The 9,180-nt window shown below is 45.4% G+C and overlaps 1 long non-coding RNA gene across 1 annotated transcript; it reads right to left on the bottom strand.

Annotated features, from left to right (window-relative positions):
• Nucleotides 1-298: 298 nt before the first annotated feature.
• LOC147107118 (uncharacterized) lies at nt 299-8,567 on the bottom strand. Its single transcript, XR_015081036.1, has 2 exons — nt 7,422-8,567; nt 299-2,316 (listed from the first exon to the last, which is right to left on the bottom strand). It is a non-coding gene; the product is annotated as an uncharacterized LOC147107118 (long non-coding RNA).
• Between the last annotated feature and the right edge of the window lie 613 nt (nt 8,568-9,180).

Raw genomic sequence — 9,180 nt, 5'->3', positions numbered from 1 at the left:
GCGGAGCCACTAAGGGACTCCGATCAATTGTATATAATTCCCTTTAATAATATGTTAGCTGCAGCCTGAGTCTGTATCTTTGTTTTCACTGTTTACATGTACAGAGTGCGATCACTTTAATAGCGCGGGTAAACGCGATGACGTCACGCCGCTCATCACGTGATCCCCCACTGGCGGGAAAAACGTGATGACGTTGATATAGAATTAATTGGTGCCTGAGCGGACTAAGTGATATACAAAGTCGACGCGTACCCAACTTAACTCTCTGCTTTAAATAAACTGGACACGGACACCAAGCAAAGGAGAACAGTATTTATTATACTACAGAGCTCTGGGAGAAGCGCTAACACCTTATGGATGTGATCGCCAAACTTCTCAATTTTGCAATAGCAGCCATGCTCCTTTTATACCATTTAAAAACAGGAAAGATACCATATTACATTTGACCAATCGGGCACTTTAGCATTCTTTAACTTTGGCCAATCCGATAGCTTAGCAACCCTTAATCACATTCTATCAAAAACAAGTTGATCATATTATTATACCGTTAGCAAACAACTTAATTATATTACTGTTCTGTGCAAGTGACATCACACATTTGGTGTAAGCAGATCAAGTCAGCTGCCTGTTGTGCCAGTGTCTGCAAAATGTTAATGAATGTCCAGAATTTCAGCAGGCACTACGGTGCCATTTTAAAATTTCCTCCAACAGCCCTCCTTTTGGTCCTGGAGCACGATCCTCTTGCTCCCAGATGACCATCGTTCTTCGTTTCTTCACAGGGTTGGTTTACAACCACTGACTCGTCTCGTGAGAACCGGCCGTTCCGGCCACGTCATCATACGTTTCTTCTTCTTCACCCATATTTCTGGGCAGGAGGTCGGTGTATTCTTTGACAGAAGCTACTGGCAGCACAGCTTTCACAGCAGTTTGACAGCACATTTTAATGATACTCAATGCACAGCACAGCAGTATACATATCACAACCATGATCAATATCATTTGCACTAGCCACGCACCCCAGCCTGATCCTCCCAGTAACCAATCAAACCATCTGCCTCCAATATTGGATTGATGGAGCAAAGCTACTTGTTTTTGAATATGGTCTGCTAGGTTGGTAATATTTTCAGAACTGTCTGGGATGTATGTACAGCATTCTGCTCCAATCATGGCACATGTACCTCCCTGTGCAGCTAGTAGGTAATCTAGTGCCATTCTATTTTGTAGGGCGACAGTTCTTAGGGCTACCATTTCGGCACTCATCTCTCTCAGGGATTCAGCCGTGTCATTGGCTACTCCCTCAATTATGGTTGCCAATAACCATATTTCTTGAGAAGTAAACATTATTCCAGCCGTGGGGAACATAGCTCTTAGTACCACCTGCCAGGTGGGAAGTTCTCTTTTAGTACGACTATGCTTGTGGTGGTCTTTCAATTCCTTTATGTGGTGTATATATGGTACTACATACCCCAAATAGCATGATCCTGCCCAATTCTCTGGTAGCCAGGGGTATGCTCTATGACCGCATATGAAGTATGTCCCATTATAGGCTGTCATTATCTGTCCCGGTTGTTCGGGGTTTATGTTGGCGCGGAAGACGGTAAAACCCATCTGGTTGTCAGTATTTGTTCGCCTGGTCCCATTCCATGGTTTATTATTGGTCAAATTCATCAAATTGGTGGTATTGAACCACCAGCTTTCCATGGAATTTCCTGCATGATATGTGGTAAAATGTTGTATACGATGACCTTTCCCCACATCAATTCTGATCCCTTCAGTCTGTTCTGTGCCGCGCTCCCAACATAGTTCCCCAATCGGCTGGCCCTTTCCTGACGTGTTGGTAAGAACTAAAAAGGGGGGTTCTTTCGTATATAATTATATGTTGGCTCATACCATTCTTTAAAATTTTCTAACGAATATCCTCCCCCCCGGAACTCATTCCTTAGGCTAGTCCATTTCTGTTCCCAGGTTTTTCCGAAGGTGGATAAAGTGGTATTTTTCTGTTTCGTATGATTTCTATTAATTATCCATTCTGCCATATCTGTGAGGTTCAAGGGTATTGGTCGCAAGGGTATCCCTCCTTTCGCATGAGTGGGAGTATGGCTACATACCCAACAGGCATCTATCCCACTCCGTTTGGCATACTTATATGACATATATAAAAACGTATTTACATGCAATCCCCGTTTTCTACGCAGTTCTGTCGCCGCATCTCCCGTGACAATACGTATCAACGCAACTATACACAGTAACTTATACATATTTTTGATGCAATATTCTTCTTCCAGTTATTGCCGAAGGGGTCTCCCTCCTTTTTTTCTGTGGAACAGATTCAGAACAGTGGGGGTAATTATTCACGTTCATGTCCTTTATATAACTTCAACTGAGTCCAATGTTTCCATATGCCCTTTCCCCTTATGTCCAGACAGGCACAGGTGTCTCCACTAATTATAATTTCATACGGCCCATTCCAGTTCGGTGCAAACCCTGGTTTTCCTGGTAGGACCTTTAGCATCACCCTACTCCCTGCGGAAGGGACCTGGGGTGCTATGGTGGGATCATCATCCTGTTTTTCCTGATTATCTCTCACGTTTTTTCGCATTCCCTTAAGTTGGGAACTTAATTCCCTTACAAATCATTTTAATTTATCCTTTAATGGGCCGACATCGGCTCCACCTGTTATGATGCCTTCTGGTAATTGCATCGCTCGTCCTGTCATTAGTTCATAAGGGGTTAATCCTGTAGTTCTGTTTGCCGTAGCACGCAACTTCATCAGAATGATGGGCAGGACTTCTGTCCATGTTTTTCCCGATGTTTCCATGGCCTTTGCTAGGCTATTTTTAAGCGTTCTGTTCATCCTCTCTACCATCCCCGAGCTCTGGGGGTGGTAGGGTATGTGGAATTTTTGTTTAATTCCCATTAACTGACATGTTAATTTCATTATACTTCCAGTAAAGTGTGTTCCTTGGTCCGAATCTATTTGCACCGGCACTCCCCACCGAGGGATTACTTCTTCAGCTAATATTCTGGCTACCGTCAGGGCAGTGCAGTTTCTAGTAGGGTATGCCTCCACCCATCGGGTAAACTGATCAATTATTACTAAACAATAGGTTTTCCCGCGAGAATTTGGAAGGGGTCCCGTGAAGTCAATCTGCAATTGCTCCCACGGTCCCTTTGGCCTTGGTTGGTGTCCCATCTTAATTTTGATGGGTCTTCCCGGGTTATGTTGGGCACAAGTGAGGCACCTTTGGCAATACCTCGCTATGTCTCGTCCCATTCCCTTCCACCACCATTCCTTACTAATAATCCCCGTCATGGCTTCCTTGCCCGAGTGGGCAAGCCCATGGTTGATCTCCAACAGCGTCTGTTGTATACATTCTGGGGCGACAACCTTACCTTCCTTTCTCCATACTTTCTCCATTCCTTTGATGGCACCCTGTGCTTCCCACTTACTCTTTTCCTGATCCGTGGAGTCCTCGTGTAACTCTGCTAAGCTCACCTCATCTTCCTCTTTATATAAGGCGGCTATGGGTGCTTCTATCATTGTTTGTTCTAAAGCGTCTTGCGCTGCCTGATCTGCTGCTTGGTTTCCCCGGTGGTGTGGCCATTCTGGACTACTCTGATCTGGTTCTTTCTGGTGTGCCTTAATTTTAATTATTGCTACCTGCTTTGGTTTTTCACTTGCCTCCAGGAGTCTTTTAATTCTCTCCTGGTGTTTGATGGGATTACCTCCTGTGGTTATAAACCCTCTTCTACCCAAGATGTCATGTAGTCATGTACTACCCCAAAGGCATACCTACTATCTGTGTAGATATTTACTACCTTTCCTTCAGACCTCTCTAAAGCTCTTGTGAGGGCTTCTAACTCAGCCACTTGGGCTGATAGTCCTCCGTCTATCCTTCCTGATTCTAGGGTTTCCAGTTGTTGGTTAACTACTGCCCAACCTGTCCGGGGTAGACCCTCTACATATTTTCTTGACCCGTCGACATACAACTCCTCGTCGACTTGTTCCAGAGGAGTGTCCTTAATTTTGTCTTCCTCTAGATTCATATCTACATCTCCACAATTATGGGGTTCTCCTTCCCCTAATATTCCTTCAGCTGGATTTTCGCCAATGTCTCTAACAATGGTTAGAGCTTGTGTAGGTGGGAGGAGGACTGCCTCCCATTTTGTTCTTCGTAAATTTGATACAGACCTTAGTTTTCCTGTGTTAAGCATTTCCACCAAGGTATGCTTGGTGTGTAAGATGATGTTTCCTGTCATTACTATAGGTTCACTGATTTTCACCGCCCAGGCTGCGCAGTCCAAAGCGGCTATACATCTAGATAAACCTGCAACCACGGGTCCTTCCGTGGTTGAGTAATATGCTATGGGTCTGCGTTTATCCCCATGTGTCTGGGTTACTACTGCCGAATAAAATCCTCCCTCGTTATTACAATGGATGTGAAAGTCCTTGCACATATCCGGGAGTCCCAATCCTGGGGCTGAGATTAAAGCTGCCTTTAACTGATCATAAGCTTCTTCTTGTTCTGATCCCCATTCTATGGATTCAAGAGCGGGTTTTCCTCCCTTGACTAATCTCTGTATGGGTTCTGCCAATTTAGCAAACCCTGGGATAAAATTTCTACTGTAATTAAATAATCCCAAGACCTTTCTAACTCCTCTTACTGTTACGGGCCTTGGCATTTTCTGCACCGCATCTTTTCGATCTATGGGCATTTCCTTGAGTCCTTGGGAGATCAAGTGACCCAAGTATAGGACCTGAGGTTGTCCTATTTGTGCCTTCTTGGGGCTTATTTTTAAGCCGGCTGATTCTAAACCTTCTAATATTAGGGTAAGGGCCTCTTTGTGTGACTCTTCTGTGTCCGAAGCAATTAATATGTCATCTACATATTGTAATACTGTGCTTGACTCTGGGATGGGAATTGTTGCCAACATATTACTCATCACCCGGTGAAATATAGCCGGGCTGTTATGAAACCCCTGCGGTAAACGGGTCCAGGTATACTGGCAGCCGTCCACTGTAAAGGCAAATTTTTCCTGTGATTCCTGGTCCAAAGGCAGGGACCAGAATCCGTTGGCTATATCCAATACTGTAAATATCTTATGTTCCGGGGACAATCCATTCAAGATTGTAGCCGGACTGGCAACAATCGGGTGTAATTTCGGAGTCACTTTATTTAGAGCTGTGTAATCTATGGTGAGCCTAAAGCTCCCGTCCGGCTTTCCTACCGGCCAGGTAGGTGAGTTAGTGGTGCTTGTTGTTTCTCTCAAGATTCCTTTTTCTACTACACCCTTTACTATTTCTTTTACAGCCTTTTTAGCTTCTGGTTTTATTGGGTATTGCTTATGTGGGGTATGTTCCGGTCCTGGAGTACTAATTGGTTTTATATTAGCCTTTCCAGTATCTAATTTATTCTGAGCCAATACTCCGGGAACATTTTCACAAATTAGTCCATAAATTCCTCTCTCTGTTTTCCAATCCCTAGTGGTAACAGTGGCTATTCCCACTGTTCCCAGGTTGTTAGCTATTTTTGCTAGTTTTTCTTTTCTGCCGTCAGGTCGGGGCCAGGTTATTTTCCCTTTTCCACAATCTATGAGAGCTTGATACTCTTTCATAATATCATTTCCTAATATAGTTCCCTCATGAGACCTGTGCACATAGAATCTCATGGGCAAGTACATGTTTCCTACGTCTACCAATTGGGTAGTACTTAAAAAGGCTTGGGTTAGGTTTCCGCTCAACCCTCGTAACCATGTTGACTGGTGAGTTGTCGGGAGTGGGAGATCGGTGACAGATATGGAGGCGCCTGTGTCCACTAGCATTTCACATTGTCGGCCCCCTACTAGTGCAGACACGTAAATGCGTCCCTCCTTTTTGGTCTTAATGGGGGCCATAGGACTTCACTTCTGTTCTTTAAACTTTTGCCACTGCTTCCATTCCTCCCAACCTTTGTCGCTCATGGTTTCTCTACTAGGTCCTGGGGTGGGTTTCTCGTGTTTGCTAAAGCATGTGGCTTCAAAGTGGCCTGGTTTGCCACAATAACCACAGGTCTTTTTAACTCCCCCTTTGGATTCTCTGCATTCCTTCGCAAAGTGCCCTGCCTTGCCACAATCATGGCAGGTTCCTCTTTTTGGTTTAGCGCCTTGGTCTGACGTAGATACTGCCCTATCTTTTCTTGTTTTACGGATTTATTTGCGTCCTGTTGGTTAAGTTGTCCGTCTAGTCTAGTTGCCCATCGAACCACCTCGTCATAGCGTTCGTGTGAAACCAACCCGGTTTTAAGGACCGCTTGGTGTCCAGCTGATAGTCCATCTTTGTATGCTTGTACAAAGCCTGGATCATCTCGCGTCATATCTCCTGCTATTCCTGAGCTCTCCTCATAAATAAGGAACAATCTTTCACCGAATTCAGAAGCCCCCTCTCCCTTATTTTGTTTAGCTGATGTTATTCTACCCCAATTGGTCGGGGAATCTCCAAGGGCTGTTTGTATGGCAGTTTTAAAAGCCTGACGAGCTACTTCTTGTTGTTCATGGGTTGCTGACAAGGGTTGTTGGTTTACCCATCGACCCCCTAAATAGTCCTGATTGGGCTGTGCATTATCTTGGGGTACCAATCTCCATTTATCCGCGGGACAGGCTGCCCGGACTAGTATATGTATGTCCCGGAGATGGAGGTCATGTGCTAGTATCATCTGGTCTAATTTAGTCCAGAACTGGGCATTTCTACTTCTTGGTTTTAGGGGCCCTAAGGCATCAACTATCTGTTGTTTTTCTCCTGGAGTGAAGGTTTTATAATAATGTTTTGTTCTTGGGTTGTTGCCACCATCTCCCATAGTTCCTCCCCTTGTTACCGGAGCCATGTCGTTAATTTCAGCCTCATCACTACTTTCATTATGCGAGGGGGCGGTAGGGGCAGAGGGCCGTAGGCTGCTATATGGCGGGAGCGACATGTTATTCCCTGCCTCCATTTCTTTAAGTGTTCATTTTAAGTCACTTACTTTCTCCTTGAGAGACTTGTTTTCTTCCTCTGTCCTCTTACACTTTTCTTTAACTGTATTTACTTGTTCTAGCAGACCATTTAACTGGTGTACTAACATTACTCCTGCCTTCTTAGTCTTATCTTTAGTCTGGAAGTTCCACCAGACTCTTTGGCATTCTAAAGACTGTGTGATATCCCACCCGTCTTTCTGCACACATTTAATAGTAGATTGTCTTTTTGTCATAAAGGTGTGTGACAGGGTCCCTTCTGGTCCCTTCTTAACTTGTTTACCTTCCATAGGACTTCTCTCGGATCCTTTTTGGACCTCTTTATCTTTCTTCCCCATATTTGAGAGAGAAAATATACTCATGGCCACGGATCACAGTCTGAGCGTTTCTCAGACAAATCACGTGCTTTCACCACCACGAGCTTCAATACTCACGGCCACGGATCACAGTCTGAGCGTTTCTCAGACGAATCGCGTGTTTTCACCACCACGAGTCCGGTCTCTAGGTAGACGGGATCAGTGTCTCACCGGCAACCGTATCTTATCCTATAACAAATTTAGGCATAACAACACTACACATTTATCCTTCACAAAGACAATCCTTAACTTATACTTAATTAAAATACTAAACTGGTATCCTTTCTGGTAGTCCGGTCCTCTAAGATTCTTTTGATGAGTTACTAATTACCCGAGACACCCCGTCGAGCGTCCCCCGTAATTTCCACTCACCCTGCTCGCAGCGGCAAATTGATATAGAATTAATTGGTGCCTGAGCGGACTAAGTGATATACAAAGTCGACGCGTACCCAACTTAACTCTCTGCTTTAAATAAACCGGACACGAACACCAAGCAAAGGAGAACAGTATTTATTATACTACAGAGCTCTGGGAGAAGCGCTAACACCTTATGGATGTGATCGCCAAACTTCTCAATTTTGCAATAGCAGCCGTGCTCCTTTTATACCATTTAAAAACAGGAAAGATACCATATTACATTTGACCAATCGGGCACTTTAGCATTCTTTAACTTTGGCCAATCCGATAGCTTAGCAACCCTTAATCACATTCTATCAAAAACAAGTTGATCATATTATTATACCGTTAGCAAACAACTTAATTATATTACTGTTCTGTGCAAGTGACATCACACGTTTGGTGTAAGCAGATCAAGTCAGCTGCCTGTTGTGCCAGTGTCTGCAAAATGTTAATGAATGTCCAGAATTTCAGCAGGCACTACGGTGCCATTTTAAAATTTCCTCCAACAACGTCATGCCGTCAGCCATGGGACCGCCCAAGCAGTCCTCGTGGAGCCTCCGAACTGACTAGACCTATGTTCGATGTTCTCCTGTAATTATCCGTTAAACTCTGTTAGTTTTCATTAATCCTCATTTATTTGATCGCCTGAGTGGACCTCAGTCTTTTGATAGGAACTAGACATTCCTACATTGGTGACCCCGACTTTTGCGAACGGTTTTCGCAGAAGTTACTGAACATGGAAACGAACGCCGTTGTTTTGAAGCTACCACAGTTCTGGGAGCAACAGCCAGCCGTGTGGTTCATCCAGGCTGAAGCCCAGTTCGCAATCAGGAACATCATTGCGGATCAGACCCGTTACTATTATGTGGTCTCCGCCCGCGACAGCGCCACAGCCTCGCGGATCGTCAGCCTGCTTGGTAATCCACCAGAAGATCGCAAGTACGAAACGATAAAGGCGCGGTTGTTACAGGTCTTCGGGCTCACGAAGTCGGAGCGCGCCCGCCGGCTGCTCGCTATGCCCGGCCTCGGGGACTCCAAGCTGTCCGAGCTCATGAGCCAAATGCTCACGCTCCTGGGCTCCAAACCGGAATGCTTCCTCTTCAGGGAGCTATTCCTCAGCCAGCTACCAGAGCAAATTCAGGCTGCCCTAGCCAGGTCGGAAGTCACAGACTACGCGGAGCTGGCTGCCGAAGCGGACAAGATTTTCGCGGTGACACAGCAGTACTGCGCTGCCACGAGGCGCCCATCCCCCACAGACGCTGCTCCAGCCCCTCAACCTGCGGGGTTGTGCTCCTACCACGCCCGTTTTGGCGCGAAAGCAAGATGCTGCCGCCCTCCCTGCAGCTTTTCGCTCAAAAAAACAAAACAACAGCAACCCTGTTGAAAGAGGACCGGTTATAACGAGCGCCCCGCGGCTGCGATGGCAATCGGTAATTCG

The sequence above is a fragment of the Somniosus microcephalus genome, chromosome 15 (assembly GCF_052327205.1).
Source record: "Somniosus microcephalus isolate GS21.2 chromosome 15, FLI_Smic_1.0, whole genome shotgun sequence".
In the NCBI taxonomy this organism is placed as follows: Eukaryota; Metazoa; Chordata; class Chondrichthyes; order Squaliformes; family Somniosidae; genus Somniosus; species Somniosus microcephalus.
Note: the sequence above shows the minus strand (reverse complement) of the source record. Positions and strands in the feature narration are given on the sequence as shown.